General features: G+C 44.9%; 1 protein-coding gene across 6 annotated transcripts in view; it reads right to left on the reverse strand.

Moving 5' to 3' along the window:
- Nucleotides 1–15894, reverse strand: part of SYT16 (synaptotagmin 16) — a 111499-nt gene that overhangs the window by 46588 nt on the left and 49017 nt on the right. For 4 of the 6 annotated variants that reach the window (XM_054827614.1, XM_054827618.1, XM_054827613.1 and 1 more), the window contains one exon: nucleotides 8308–8487. The gene's annotated coding sequence lies outside the window, so the exon portion shown is untranslated. Of the gene's footprint in view, nucleotides 1–8276; nucleotides 8488–9427; nucleotides 9480–15894 lie in introns of those variants that run through there. The other 2 variants (XM_054827616.1, XM_054827617.1) reach the window with 2 other exon arrangements.

Below are 15894 nucleotides of genomic sequence, written 5' to 3' on the forward strand. Positions count from 1 at the left end.
AAACCCTTTTCTTCAGTCACTTTTTGTGAAGGCCCCTGCAGAAGTTTTCTACCAAACTCCTCCCTTGTAGGGAGACTTGTAAGCCACAGGTTGAAAACAGTGTCCCCGCATATAACAACTGAACAATTTTCAAGTGAGTGAAACACTAGATGAGGAAGAAATCCACAGCCTCACCTCTACTGCCTGGGAATGTACTGTCCCATGTAGAGACACAAGAAGAGGAAATCAGCTCCCAAAGATCAGAAGACATCTTTGTCACATCACTGTTTTAGAAAGATGCACTACTTTTGCCACTGCCAAGAAAATTGTACCAAAAAAGCTTTTTTAGCAGTTCAGGCAAGTTGCTGAATCCATCTGTCCACAACTGAAACTCTGAGCACTGTGCTGGGTCACCGGTTTAGACCACATGTACCTACAGGAACGATTCCTGCCTTCCCCACTTCTCAGAACTTTTAATTAAGCCACTGATAATGATTTACCTTTATTCCCTGACCTCATACAGACAGCATCACCCCCCCCCCCCCATGCCCATATCCATGGAGCTTTATTTGTGTGGACAGCTAGGAAAAGCAGTGTTACAGACCTACCATGAAGCCTTGCTCCAAACTTAGGAGGAACAACCTAAACCAAGGTGTGAATCTAAGCTGATGGCCAGAACAATAAAGGGTCTGCACAAAAGGTAAGGCCATTTCGCTATTCATGAGAGGAGGAAGTGAGGAAGGCTGGGAGGGGTAAGACGATTTACTAACTAATTTAAGCTACTGAAAACTATAATGAGCCTGGCCCTCCCTTCAGATTGGAGCCCAACTAGCGCACATGTAAAATAGGGGAGGGGAGGCTCTGCTGAAGGCAGGCAGCAGCTGCTCTGGGCCAAGAAATCCTCTGTCCTAGTTCTGGGAGATATCTGGACTCTTCATTCCTTCTGTAGTAGGAAGCAAGAATCATGTTTAACAAGATGCTAGCAAAGCCCTTCCATCCTCACAGTGAAGGATAACCAAACATTGCTACGATTAAACTGTATTTCCAGTTAAAATTGTCAGTTCCAAAACCAGCCTGTGCACTTGAAGCTGTTCAGCTTCTTACAGAAGCGTTATGAGGAAAGTTCACAGACGGTGCCCAAGGTTCACATCAACTCTGAGCATCACTGCTGACCAAGTTTCCCTAAGGTAAAACAAAACAGAAATACAGAACATCTTGGTACCTTTTTGGCCTAGATGCTATAAAAATGCTATTTATGTAGCTGAATTTAAGGCAACAAAAGAGAAGACAGAGGCACTTTCCAAGTGACTATGTGCTCTGTAATAATAGTTTTCAGCTGGTGATTCAGAAACTCCAGGGCATTCAAGGAAGATCTAATGGTTTATGCCAATAAATTAGACACATCTCATTGGAAACATTCATGGGTTACAAATCAACAAGGCAATAAACACACTGCTGCAACACATTGGTCCTGCAAGCCCCAAAAGGGGGAAGTGAAAACAAAGATGAGATCAGACAGACAGCAATGCACTCTGCTGCACGGGGTTTAGCCTACGCAGAGAAAGCCTGCAGACTTATTCCTCACTCCCAAATCATCTCATGTCTTTGCAGGCAGCTTGCTACTAATGAAGCTGTGCCAAATTAGTTGTAAAAATTGATACCTAAATGACAGAAGTGGTTTTGATCAGGATGTTTAGCCCCATGGTGTCTCCTCCTTTCTTCCCATTCCTTTGTTGCGTGCTCTCTTTTTGTCAAAAATAATGGCAACAATTACTGATCCTCACAGTTTTAGTGGGATGGGGAGAAGAGGAAAGGGATTGAAGAAAAAAGGAATTATGCAAATGTGACATTAATTGTTCAAAACTGTGGAGCCTTTAAAAAAAACCCAAAAAAGCAGGGGTCTCCACCATATAGAGTATATGGTGACCAATTCAGGCAAAAAAAAACACTCCTGAAAGACGAGCATCCAAGTACTACGCTCAAAAGCCCCACCAGCAACAGGGCTGAGGAGCTGATGGTGATTTCCTATGCGGACCACTGCACAACTTTGGTTTTGATTAGACTGTAAGATGTCCTGAACTCAGAAGGGTGTTCATTTCATGTAAGTCCAGTGCACTCACAAAACAGGGAATCTGTGACTGCACACACAGATACAATGCCACCAAAACATTAATACAGAACTTGAGGAAATTTTCAGGAGGGAGAAAATGGAAACACCTTCCTTGACCATAATATTTGGCCTGGATATACCAGAAACCCAGATTCTGCCTCGGCACTGGTGCTAAGCCCAGAGTCACTCCACTGAAGGCAGTCACATCCTCCACATCAAAATAAGGTCCCTTGCATTTAAAGATCCACTTGTCACCATAGGCACAGAAAACTAACAGTTCTGTGCCAAGTGGTAGTACCAAAAGCAACAATAACTTTAATTATTTATACTTCTCAAACTGAGGGTTACAAAAAGGGCATGAAGTCACAGATCATGGGAGTATTAGAAAAGTGGTGTTAGTAGTAGCAATTGTGCTCTTTCAAGGCAAAGGAGTGAGAAACATCTGTAATTACTGGATTAGGGGACTGAAAGAAGAAACCTGCAGTCAGAAATTACAGCACATTCTGTAATTGAGCTGCTGTCATTTGTCGGCTCACATGAAAACAGAAGAGTCAAAAGGAAATCACAAGTTCAAAAGGCTGGAGAAACACCAATTTACACCACCACTCAAACCCACCCACCTACGCTGTCAAGCTGTTGTCGTAGAGGAGACCCAATAGACCAAATCCCTACCCCGCCTGCAATCATGCTACCCAGTCTGCAGCAACTGAACAAGCCAGGGTCAATCAGAGCAATTACTGGCATGGAAATTAGCAGTGGGAGAGCATGTCTAGCTGTTTAACACAATGAAGATATTTTAGAAACATTTTGAGGAGTCACCCAGTTACTCTAACTCCTTCTTCCCCCACACACACTCCATCATCACAGAGCTTACAGAAAGTGCTCTGCATGGACCACCATCGAGCAGTGCAGGCAGTGCTGTTTGGGAACCACAGCCCTGAGTGGCAAACGCAGTGCATGATTATCCATTCCTGGTTACCCATCTTTGTGTGCGCACATGGCTAAGTCCATACTTGCCATCTCCTTTCACTTCTGCTAAGTCAACCACCAGTCCAGCCGGACAGGCTGGGAGGCTGAGGGGTCACTGGGAAAACCAGACCTAGTTTCAAATGATTTAAAAGAATTCAGAGCAGGCAGTTGCCCCTACCAACCTCGGAACTGCTCCCTCAGCTACTCTTATAATTCATTTAATTCAGCCTTGTTACAAACCAGGCTCTCTGATGTCTAGGGCAGGAATCAGTGGCAATAGTTACACAGTCTGATATCCAGCCACTCTTCCTACGAGCCTTTATGAAAGCAATTGAGAAAAAGCAACTTAAAAGAGTGGTTTCATTCAGGCACTAAGAAACACCCCTTTCAAGAGCTCCTCTCCCTTCTGCCACCAGCTGGTCAAGGAACCTAACACCCTGGCTGAGCTACCTACCTCAACTAGGTGACATGAATAACCCCAGATTCATTTCCAGTCTGCACCTTGCCAAGGACAACGTTGCTACTGGGTACTCAGCATCAGGGTTACAAAGACCAACCACAATTGTATTTCTTTGGAGAAGGACATTCACGGGCTTTCCACGACTTACCACACCGTTGGAGAAAGCCAGTCTACTGCACGCACCAGACTGGTACTGTCACGCTGCACCCACACTACTTGTTTCTGAACATGAAGCTAAGCCTCTGCTAGGAGATGATGGTCCCACACACTGCACATGCCGGGTCCCCAGGGCCTGGCTGGGCCCAGGGCTGCACTTACAGAGCAAGGTCGACGTCCAGGCAGCACTGCCACCATTCCTGCCTTGGTTGAGTGCTACAGGTGTTGATACTTTCCTTAAAGCTTCAGCTACAGAAGATGAGTGGTTTATATAAGAACTGCATCTCCATTTATTTATTTTAAGTGTGCTGTTAGCCCCAGAGCCTAGAGCAGTGGCTGTGCAGAACAGATTGAGTACATGAACTGAAAGCACTCTCAAGGCTGGTAAGGCAGAAGGGAAAAATAAAAAAAAAGTTTCTCCAAACCTCATGATGTTTAAGCTGTTTTCACATATCAGAAGTACATGCTTAACATCACGACAAGTGTTCAAGGCAAGGCACAACTGGAATATTTTTGTATAAAGCACTGTCAGAAAACACAATTTCTTTCTTGATCTCAGGTCACATCATTATAAAAAGATTATGGTATAGAACAAAGAGGGCCTGTTTCTTTTTTTGAGTCACAGCACTGAAGCACACAGTTAGACACAGCTCTTCACACAAGGGTTTGCCCAGTACTGTCACATGTTCCTGTGAAGTTCATTTCACCCATGAACTTTTGAAGCAAAGGGCTCAGCAACACTATAAATGCCGTATGTAAGAACACCATCACCACTTCGTGGTCCTGAAATTCATGCTACAGGAAGGGACACCAAACCATCACAGCATCAAAAGGTCTCACATGAGACCCCGCTGACATCTGCCAGGCCTCTGATAGAGGGAAGGTCCTTCTTCCTTGAGTGGGGGGATGCTCCAAGTGGAAATTTCACCCACACACATGCTCCCCTACCACCTGAAAAATCACCAATGCTGTGAGGAACCACTCCAGCTGACTCCATTAAGGCCAAAGGTGTGGTGTTTAATCTTTCCCTCACTAAGGAATTCTGCACATGACCTACACCAAGGCTCTACATTGCTTCAGTCAGCTCAGGACTGTTTCACACTGCCACCACTTCCTCTGGAACAACGGGCACAGCCAAGCAAGCTTAAAACATGTGAAGTTGACTCTGTGCTACCCTCCTATCGGTTACGTGTTTACCAGCTTCTCTACCAAGCTTTGCAGCCTGCTCTGAGCTCTCCCTTGCAGTGCCAAGTCCATCCTAAATACCGGCTGGCTGTGTCCAGATGAGCTCCAACCCCCGCAGTGAATGGGCTCCTGCAGCTGAGTGAGAAGCAATCAAGGCAGCACATCCTTGCTCAAGAGACGGGCTCATCACTAAGGTCAATGAAGCAGTCAAGAATAGGATCCACAAAAGCCTCAAGTATCAAAAACGCTATCCATTGTGTCCCAGTAATTAAGAGGCTTTGTCCTGGGGTCTCCTGAAAGGTTTTCAATTAATTCTTCATTTTCACAAAGATCTTTGCCTTATCTTGTTCCTTTCATAAGGACACAAACTGTGCAATTAAAATTAAATTAGGAACAAACTGGCCAGATGTATCCTAGAGTCATGAAGATGGAAACCTATTTTATTCTGTCACTTGCCTCGTTCTGAGGTCAGGCTCTATACAGAAAAGCAAAACCACCACCACCACCACCACAGACTTTGACACTTTACAGTACATTTTCTGAATGTCAGCCTGTGCACCTGCAAAGTAGACAGATTTGCTTATGTTTCTATACCAACTCTCTTTTTCATCAGTAGATAACTCAAAACTCAACTAGATCCAAGGACGAGAGAAACATCTCATGCACGGAATCAAAATGCAAAAGGCCTCCTCTCCTATTTAGACAATTATAAAGCTGCTAGTCGTAACAGACAGATATGTTCTAACCACTCTTAATTCCAGATGTGAAGAAGCAAAAGGATTTCCTCAACTTGAGATCTTTTAACTACAAAGAGCAATCATTAGTGGGTTACATGTTAAAGAACAGCAGAGTCTGTAGAACCAGGATCTCCTTGTAACAAACACAGCTCACCAGAAGAAGCTGAGAAGAGGAAAAGTGAATGCTAACCAGTAAATTACACGTTACGATCTTGCTCCTTTCTACCCAGCAAGGTCGGATTATGAATTTGAAACAAACTCTTGCTTGTCAACACTCCTCCTGGGACAGCTCCCTCGCTAGGCAACTGCAGTGCTAGAAACAGCCTCTCCTGGCTTCCCAGCCCGAGCTCAGGCTCCAGGTTTCTTACATTCGCCATATGACATGTTACGTTAGCCCTGGGTTTAATCTATTCTCTCATGCTGCTGTCCTTTAAAAGCATTAGCATTTCCTACACGCGTATTCCATATTGGCCTTACAAGTATCTAAATGCTATGGTGAAATTTAAACTAAATATAGAGACGGTATTTTTAAATAGCTCTTAGCTCCAACTCGCCAAGCTGATTTTGTTTGAGCGGAAAAAGCAGGCTCCAACTTTAAACTTCCATTGTAATTAATGATTACAACACATTCCTCTGCTGTATCAGATTTAGCACCTCATTAATGTGTGTGGTATTTTGCTTGTACGGCACAGCTGTAGTTAAAGTTGAATTAGTGTTTCCATTATAAACCCATGTTTTCAAAGGTTTATTACTCAGACATAAGATTTAGTCTGAAATGAAAATTGCCATCGAGTGTGTCAGCTGGGAAACAATTTTTTGTCCTTCAAAATTTGGAAGGAACAAAACACAAAAAAAGCAAGCCACCTTGTTTATTAATAATTCACATTTTAAAAAGCATTGCAAATACATGTTTACATGATAGCCTGTGACAGCTCCATAGAATGTCAACGCCCACACACTCCTGGGAGATGTGTCATCTTAAAAAACGAAATAAAAGCCACATTTTTACACCACTTGATGGGAGGTGAAGAGAAGGGAAGAAAGACTTAAAAATAATATTGATGAAGGAAGCTTATTAAAAAAAAACCCACCATAGCCTTTGTTTAGAAACATTAAAGTCAGGACTTTCAATGGAGATGGGGGCGAGTGGGAATAATCTCAAGGATCATTTGTACTTTTAACTTGTTGGAGCCATCAGCTTGTCCCTGGCTGACTAACGCATTTAGCAAGAAGCAGTCAGCCCCGCTGACTTCCTATCACATGTGGCATCCAAGCCTTCGACTGCCCATAAATCCTGGACTGCTAAAATATGACCAGATCATGCCCTTTGCAACAGCCATGCTGAACTCTGTGTACAAGGCGATGTACACCCAGAAACCCTACAGGGGTTCCACACTTTGTGATTGTGATATCCATAAAGTAGAATTTTCCACTTTACAGGGACAGAAATGTGTTTGGGCTAGTGCTTAGACACTGTTTAATTTAGGGTTAAATGCACTACTTGCTTTGCTGATGACTATACCTTTGAAGAAGAGCCGAAGGACTGATAAAAAGCATGCTTTGCTAAAGAGTAGCCTTGAAGGAGAGCTGAAAAACTGATAAAAAGGAAACATCCTGCACCAGAAGGAGCGGAGAGCTGGGTGAGTGCCAGAGGCCTGAAGTCAACAAGAATCGGCAGTAACCAGGGGAAGGGAAAGGTGGTTGGGGGGGTGGTTCGCCACCACCTACCCAATTAAAGGACTATGCAAATTACACCCCCCTACACCCTCAAGGAGCATACAGTAGGTGATGTGGTAATTAATAACCAATTAGCGTAAATTTAGGTGGGTTTTTCTAATCCTGTAACAAGATAAATATTTGGTGGATTCAGTGTAGCATGCTAGCTTTGTGGAATTACCACCTAGTACCCATCTCTGCGCAGACATGAAATAAATAAAATACTTCTGCTCTGTGTGTATATTGGCGTACTGCACACCGGGTAAACGATCCCACTTTTGGGACAACAATTGTGCCTTTCTACAACTAGCCTTAAGACTGAACCACTGAGAAGCAGACCCTTTAACTGGAAGGCTTCTGAGGCCTCCTCTTGGCTGATTATTTCAATGATTATACACTTATGACATGCAAATTTACAAACAAATGTATGATGAAATTACCCGATTCTCAGTTACCACCGTTACCAGAATGGAAGGACTTTTGATGGCTAAGAAACATTAAAATGTTATTTTTGTAACACAGTAAAATTCCCAGTTATTTTGATGCCAGGACTCATGGGTTTACCCAAGACATAATGTTTCCAGACAAGAACAAACACATGAAAGAGCGTGTAATAGCTACTACAAGAAAACCAGGACAGGCATATCCTTTGTGAGCAGAAAGGCAGCGTCGTTACTCAGAATTGCTCACATTTTGCTCTTTGCTGGATTAACAAAACACTCCCACAACTGACAGAGTGGGGAGTGTATTTTTTCCCCAGTGTTGCTGTCCATTTTTCAAGAGATTGCTCCAGACAACAAAGATAATGGGAGTCTGGTAGCAATTGCATATCCATTTGATCAAGTTTTGGAGGTTACTATAGTCTATCCAAAACCCTGCTGTTCTCCACACAAATAACCCGAGACACAGCAAATGGGTCTATCTCTGTCCTCCCAGCAATTAAAGCCTCAAGAAGATTCCGTACATCAAAGGTGGTATAATACTGTGATAGTTACCGAGGCCCTCATGAACTCTGGACTTTTCTCTGTAGTGTTTTCTTCCCCCTTGATGTTCCAGGCATGGGATCCAACCTCTCTTTTCAAAGCAGAACTTCTGGTTGATGAAGTGGAAGAGGACTGCTGGGAGGATAATGAAGATTCCAACTGCAAAAAAACCCCCAGTGGCCTCAGGAGTAACTAGGAACAGAAAGTCAGAAAGAAAACATCAGTGCAACTGGGAAAAACAGCCCAGTGAAAAAGATGTGGTTTATCCACATCTGTAACCACGGCTCTGCTTCCCCATCCTCTCCCCAGAAGAAATAGCAATGAAATTCAGCAGAACTTGGACGTGTGTTAAATGGATAAAACATCTGTGTTGGGCCAGTCTACTGAGCACATCAGCAACAGGGTACATGGCACACCAAACCTGGTTCTGATTAAGATCTTCATTTCTGTCACGATGAACACGATCACAGGAGAGACTAACTGATTTTAATAAACTTTCATATCGATGCAGAGTCCCACCAGTTTCAAGAGAGACACCCTCAATCTATACTGCAACAAGGACCCAGCTGAGAAAGGGCACTTGGTCACAAACCATTTCTACGCAGCCTGCGGTAAATTCTCAGAGGAGGCTGCAGGGAGGATTAGCTCCGGGGGCGAAAGGCCCCGAAAACTCCTTTGCAATTTGTGTATTTTCTCTAAAACCATCAGATGACACTGTAATGGTACTCACTGACTTCATTACATTTACTAAGAACCAGGTTAATGTCTAGCCTATGATCCTCATTAAACTGTTACTTTACCCTTAAATAAGAAGGATATTACTGTACTACATAATTGCTGTTCTTTGCTGCAGAGGATCAGCCTCCAGCTCAGGTAATTCAGTTTAGCTCCCTTGGTGTCAGGGTTGGCCACATGTAGCAAGCACAGTGGATCTGCACCAGCTGACAACCTAGTCCTATACGTCAACATCCCTATGTGAAACTGTAGAGAAACAGTCTTATTTCAATTTATCACATTCTGCCTGTGCCACTGGGTCTGCAACAAACCGCAGGCGCCAGCAAAAAGCTTTTAAAGCCATTTCACCTCTCTAACACATATCAAAATGCCAAAACAAGGGACAAACACTACATACATCATCCGATGTGGATGGCAAGGGCACACGCGTCAAAAACTGTAAGTGCCATCTGAAAAAAAAAAATAAAAAAAATTGGCTTGTTATTCTGGTAATTACTTTGCCAGGAAGGGGTGAAATTCAGTTGTTCAGTTCAAGTCAAAGACCCCATAAAAATGAAACAGCAGCAGCAGCGACACACCAGGGATGCCTGTGATTGCAAAGCTACAGCTCATAGATGAGATGAGCAGGAGGAAAGGATGTAAACAGAGCCAGCCCTGCCTGTGAAACATCCCACTGGGAGTTTACAAGACTTGACTCAGCAGAAGACATAGGCTAGAAGAGCTAGGCTGTCTCCAGTTACAGCCTTGGCAGTGCACACAAGGACTATGATCCAGAGGATTTAAAAAAACCTAAATTAATACAAGCCAATATGCCTCAACTGGAAACAAAATTCACCAATGCAGAGCAGCAGCCCACATGCAAAACAGATGAGTGTTTGGGATTGAACCCAGAGGAATATGGGTCACACAGGCTCCAGAGGTGGCTCTGACCTTGCTCACTCCAGCCTAAGGAAGGAACAGAAATATGCACTGAATTACAGCAGCTTAAATGACAACAAGATCAAGCCTACATTTTCATTGCTCTCTTCTGCATGGGCACAGTCACTTCTCTGGCAATTACTTATGTCTGCCTTGTGCTACACCAGCACTAAGCAGGGTCTGTGAAGACAGCGGATCTCCCTGCCAGGACTGAAATTTGGTGCCACAGCTTCCCTGGATAATTTGGCAGGTACATACTGGCTCTATCTTCCCCTCGCATCTCAACCCAGGGGGCAGGGCTGGGGATGCGAGAGTGGCTGAGTGATACATCTACTCTAGCTATTCTCAGCTGCTGAAGTCACCATTAAGTGGCTGCTGGAGCCAAGTATAAATCAAAGGAGCTGTGTACAAATCAAAGTATCCATAACCCCAGAATATACATGAGAGCCTGGCTGGGTCCCATCACCAACTCCTTTTCTTGAGCATACCATAGGCAGGAAGAAGGACTGTAGTCTCTGCTTTACTTATAAAACACCTAGGATCACCACATCTCACCACACAAGTGTGTGTGTCTGTGTGTGCATCTGCACAAGCTCACACGCATATGTGTGTGTATGCGTGAAGTTGGAGCAGGTATGTAGCAAACTGACAGCTGTGGTTTTGAAGGCTCTATTGTGAGTGATTTCATTGCAGAGCGCATGGGGGGGTTGCAAGGACACTGTTGTATTTATCAAGCCCTTTTATAAAATCTCAGCTCTGAGCCCAAGGAGATGCTGGAGTTCCCCCTTCTCAGACAGGGCACAAGCAAGCCACTGATATTTTTTAAACACCAATTGTCCAACACATGCTCTGATAACACTAAACAATCCCCAGCTGCAGAAATCCTCAAAGTGCCCCTTTCTCCAATAGATCTGCACGGTACCTTGCAAAATCCCAGAGCAAAAAGCAGACCCTTGACTAGACCAGGCATCCTGAAAGAAAGTTTGGAGACAAATTATCAGCTGCTATCCACTTGCTCTAGAGGATCTCAGACTAGCAGAACAGCATTACTGCCCATCTGTTCTTGTTTCCTGGTCAGCTACAGAGGAATGAGAAAGTAGCAGCACAGTGGCATAGGACTTGGGACAACCCTTCAGGCTTCCCCTGCTCCTTGGGAGCAGAGATGTGAAAGGCACCTTCTGTCAAAGCTCACGAAAAGTCCAGCAGCAGCTTCTAGGACGAAGCTTTCAAAGCCAAACATTAATGACTGTGTCCACACAGAGGCAGACGTTTTGGGAGCACGGGTAAGAAGGGACTGCAGACCCCTCCCCATACATCCTGAGCAACAAAGACTATCAGCCAGCTACCAACGAGGGCCAAGATCCCTGCACCACCCCTCCCTTCGCTGTAGGCACCAAACAAAGAGGAAAGGTGCCCTAGAAGGACCACTACAGAACTGACACCTCCTGCACAGATGGCTCCCACAGCAAACCACAGACCCCTCTCCTAAGGAGGGTCTGCCCCACTGCAGGGAGGTGGCTGAGGCTTCTGCAGCACAAGGTATACGAGCTCGTGCATCCTGTCCCACGGTTTTAAGCAGAAATTTCCTCTTCTCTCCCCCACATTATCTGTGCCAGCTACTAAAGGTTTGTGCCACAGCATCTCTGAGGGAGGGCTGTGATTTTGCACCTGAGCACTGTCTCACATACGTGGGTAGAAACCTTACAGCCTGTGCACCTGGCTCCAGCTGAAAGCTCATATCCCTCTGCGATGGGAGGCACGCTGGCTCTCTGCTCCTCTACCATCAAGAGGAAAATGTTCTGCACCTGCATCAGGTCCTGACGACATGGCCCAGGTCTCCTTTCAACCCTCAGCTGAATCCACAGGCTTTCTCTGCAGACTTGAAACTCTAGGCTAAGACTATGCCTGGGAAATTATTGTAAAACTGATTTGGAATAGAGCTCTGTTCTGGCTTGTGGTGGGATGTCTGGGACTGGGAGAGTGTTGAGGAGGAGCAGAAATGCACACACATCACATGTGTTACAGCACTGCTGTTGTGTGTCAGCGTCTCACACAAGTAAAATGTCCAGCCTTACGGCAATAGATGACAGGCTGTACCTGGGGGAAAGAAGAGATGTAGTGAGGCATCCAACTGTTGGTTGAAACCCTGGGCAGCGAAGTCCAGGGCAGGAGCTGGCCACCATGTGCTTTGGGATATGAACAGTCCATTCAGCTAGGACTTTCTCCCACTCACCCATTTTTAAGCTAAGAAATGAACACCGTAGATGCTTTTGTGCAACACCACAGTGGATCCACATACTCTGTTGCCCCAGGTGAAAGCACAAGCCAAGAAATGGTATTTACGCTCCTGGCAGGTTGAGGGCTTGCACAACCGCACACACTCCTTTGCGTACAGTGCTTAAGAACAAACAAGGGGCCCTGATCCAGGAAACAGGAGATCAGAGATGGAAGGGAGATCAACAGAAGGCATCTGATGGAGGACACAGGGAGCACAAGACAATGCCGCTCCTGCTCCAACCTCTCCCTCGAAGCTACCTCAACAGTACAAGACGACTTCAGGGGAGAGTCTGTCTGGGAGAGCAGGAAGGAAGTACTGGCTGCACTGATACGTGCATTGAATCCGGCTGGTTATTTGGCTTGTAGCAGGTTTCACGGTAATTCTGCTGAATGGATGGATGAAGTGCCACAATAGATTCACTTGGAGAGTCTGCAATTAACAAAACCTTAATCCATTCAGCTTTACAAGGGTTAAATTTTGCATAAAATCCTATTCCAGACAATAGCTCTTTAATTCCATTTGATACCAAGCTTCCTGCAAAAGGAATGTTTACTGGTACTTTTTAATTACGAAAAAAACCCATAAATTGTCTGTTTTACTGTCTGTGCTAATTACATTTCATTATATATCTGGAGTAAGCTATGATTTTCCTGCTGGTTCCCATGACATTTTTCATTATCAACCACTAATTGTCTAGCATGCACACTGCATTGTGAACCAAGTAGGCTGATGCGTGGGCAGAAGTTCTAGCAAAAGCTGCAAGGCAGTAGAAGTGCACGTTATTATTATTACTATTATGATGTATTAGAAAGTTTCCACCTACTTGCATACCTACATATCCTCATCCCTATCAGCAGTGTCACAGCGCAGCGAAGCACAGGAGTCCGTCTGTAACAAGCCTCACACTTAGTGATAATCAGCAGCTACTGAAGGAAAAGTTATGGGGGGTGAAACGATAACAGCAGCCCCCCTGCAAGAACAAGTTCTCTGCTGGGTGTAATGGAAATGCCAAGAAGGTTTCTCAGTCGCTTCCCCTACTTGGTGCCCAAAGCACATGGGTGTCGAGATCTTGTCACTTCGCCCGCTCACAAGCTGAGGCCAAGGTTATACAGGAAAATAGTGCTGTATGTGGATTCCTAAAGGGATAGGATAACTAATGAGATCTTTCTGAGAGCGTAAGACAGAAAAAAGGTAAAGGGTTTTCCTGAGCCACAGCTAACACTGTTTCCATTATAGCAAAACCTCTAACGAATCCATATCTATGCAAGCTCAGAAAGTGCCACAAAGGGTAATGCAACTCATTGCATGCAGCATTTCATAAATGCAGACCAAGGGAAACTGTAGGACACCCATTCTTCATACAGCAAACTGCTAGAATAAGGAGTACATGACCGCCACTCCCCAGATCATCTTTATAAGCCTCGGACAGGTGGCAATTCTATTCATGTGCACCACACACACAATATACAAACACTTCAGAAATAAATGTGTGTTCTCACAGGATTGCAGCTCTCTCCTGATATCTATTTCAAAGGAGACAAAGCCCGACCCTTACTAACAGCACTGTGAGGGAACAGTTGTATAACTCCTCCTCTTCTCCTCAAGGTGATCCACAAATACATTATCAGAAATGCAATCAGACCACATACAGAGCTGTAGCAGAAGGGTGAAATTCCCACCCAAGGCAGGAGGACTTGCCCTGCATTGAGGCTCAGTTTCACACACTTTTTTTTAATGTGCTGATTTACAGATAGCAAGAATGAGAAAGTTCTCCAGTTCTTTTATATAAGGAATATGAAGGACTGAAAGGCACTTTTGGCCTGACTATACTTGTAATAACTTTCACTGCAAAATTTGATGAAAGGGTGGAAGAATGAGCCCATTCGTAGTTGCTGATGATCTGTTTGGAGATCACCTTTAAAGATTTAAGCTGTCCTTAAGGCCTATGACATAGGCATGCAATTTCAAAGGTCTCAGAGACAATACAGCAACTTCATCTCCCTTTCTTCTATGATCCACATAACCACAGCACCCAAACACCTTGCAGGCTTCAATGCATTTATCCCCCCAGCAACTCTGCGAAGCTGGGAAACAGTAACACAACTGCTCCACGGAAAGGGAGCCACAGCACAGACACACACCAAAATGGAGGAAGTCAGACTCAAAAGAACAATCAAGAAAAGTCCCATCTCTCTACACAGGCTCTTCAGTGTCTAGGAATACCTTTTCATCCCAAGGCTGAGGCTCCCAAATAGAACATCTACAGCACCTTCCTAGAGATGACACCATGGCGACAGCCATGGGCCTCCAGGCATCTCCTCAGTCACCTCGGGTCACCTGAAAGCCACAGGACTGGCATTTCTTCCCCCAAAGCCTGATTCTTCTTAGGGATGTAGTCCAGTAGAGATGCCTGACACCTCCTGGCAACACTGAGTTCAAGGGAAGGCACATCAGGCACAACAGAGGACACCAAGGTGGTGGCATTAAGCAAGGGCACTCACTTAAGAAATGGAAAGTCTGAGATAAATTCTTCTTTAAACTCACATTTTCCTTTTCCCAGTACCATGGCCCAGGTGCAAGACTAGAGTGGGGCACCCTCTACCCTTTGGGCTGAGCTTGGCTCACTGTGCAGCCCATTTTGGGGCCAGCAGTAGGGTCAGCACTGGTACACCTTATTTTTTCAACCTGCTCACTGAGGTTCAAAAAGAGCAGATCCAGACTTCAGTTCTCAGGACACAGTCTGGACTTCACTGATAACCTGCTGTAGATAAATGACAAAGACATAAACACTGGGAAGGCAAACCTCAGAGCATCCAGCAGCTCACCTGGGAGAGCCATAAGCTAGCAACAAGGCAGCCCAGGTTCAAGAAGTCTTTCCCTGAGGCCAGATTTTCTACCTTACAAAGGCTGCTATATATCTTGCTATATATGACCCTGTGGCAGCACTGTTTTCCCAGCAGCAGAAATCCCACCCTGGCCTTGAGCAATGCTCCTGACATTTGCAACCAAGCAGACACAGTTCTGTGAAATATTCTGCCCTCAACAAAAGGCATTTTCCAATTAGAAAAGATGAAGTATTAGTTTTGCTGGATGTGTTTCAAACGACTGTGGAGCACTAGTTCAAATCAACAGCAAGTACACGGTGTTTGCAAATGACGATGCCTGATGTTCTGCATCCAGAAGAGTTCTGGCTCTCACCCCATTCCTCCATCTGTAAGCACACACACCACAAATACGGATGAAACAAGGGAACAGAAGTGTGTCCTAATGGACAGGGGAGCATTCACGCTAATGAAGGTGACTCAAGTAACAGCCTAGGCTTCTAAAGGGTGATTCAGAGACTAATTGTCAATCTTAGTAACAATGTTAAAAAAGGCTCCGATTCAGCATGGTATTTAAAATTAATTGACGTTAACAGGGCCAGGGAGACTGAGAATTTGAGCAGCACAGCGCTTGAATTGCCATTCACAAACTGAAAGCTGGTCCTCTCCATGTCGGGGCTGAAGAGGTTTAATGGGGACAGCACAAAGAACCTCATGGTACCCATTCAGGCCTTGGCCCTCCCGTACCACCACCGCTCCCTGCCAGGTTTGTTCTCAGAGTTGGGCCAACAGCTGAGAAAACCAAAGTGAAAACCACAGCCTTCACAACTGTTTGTCTCAGTCCTT

The sequence above is a fragment of the Grus americana genome, chromosome 5 (genome assembly GCF_028858705.1).
Source record: "Grus americana isolate bGruAme1 chromosome 5, bGruAme1.mat, whole genome shotgun sequence".
Classification (NCBI taxonomy): Eukaryota; Metazoa; Chordata; class Aves; order Gruiformes; family Gruidae; genus Grus; species Grus americana.